Source organism: Poecilia latipinna, unplaced genomic scaffold (genome assembly GCF_001443285.1).
Source record: "Poecilia latipinna isolate Pla-1442-1.1 unplaced genomic scaffold, P_latipinna-1.0 Scaffold13359, whole genome shotgun sequence".
Classification (NCBI taxonomy): Eukaryota; Metazoa; Chordata; class Actinopteri; order Cyprinodontiformes; family Poeciliidae; genus Poecilia; species Poecilia latipinna.
The window spans coordinates 1-454 of NW_015125975.1; the positions used below are offsets into that span (position 1 = coordinate 1).

The window sequence follows — 454 nt, forward strand, 5'->3', positions numbered from 1 at the left end:
TGTAACCTGGTTGTAATTCTCTTTTGTTATAATTACACAAAATGTCTTTTTTTGATTATTTGTCTTGTTCCTTATCTTACTGAAACACCTCTGTCATTGTTTTAACCGTGTTACTTTAAGATTGAAGCCCCTCCCTTTTATTTCTTCTTCTGTAGTATTGTCTTTAAATTGTTTGCGCCCCTTAGCCCCTCCCCTTTTGTCATGTTGTCCTGCGGGAGAGGTGTGTGCGTTTTATTTTTCCATCTCAATACATTCAGTTTATTTATAGATCTATTAAGTTAATTTTTGTTATATACTTTTGTTTTGTGTAGGACTTGGAGCGGGCAGCCTTTAACACGGTTGTTTTGTCTGTATTCTCGTCAGAAATAAACCGAGAATCATCTTTTAAAAGACAAACTGCGTCACGGCCTGTTCACTCAATAACCAGCACAACGCAGAAAAGGATCCGGTTACA

General features: G+C 36.8%; 1 long non-coding RNA gene across 1 annotated transcript; it reads left to right on the top strand.

Moving 5' to 3' along the window:
- The first annotated feature begins 181 nt into the window (after positions 1–181).
- On the top strand, positions 182–382 carry LOC106944517 (uncharacterized). Its single transcript, XR_001424358.1, has 2 exons — positions 182–220; positions 312–382. It is a non-coding gene; the product is annotated as an uncharacterized LOC106944517 (long non-coding RNA).
- The last annotated feature ends 72 nt before the right edge of the window (positions 383–454 follow it).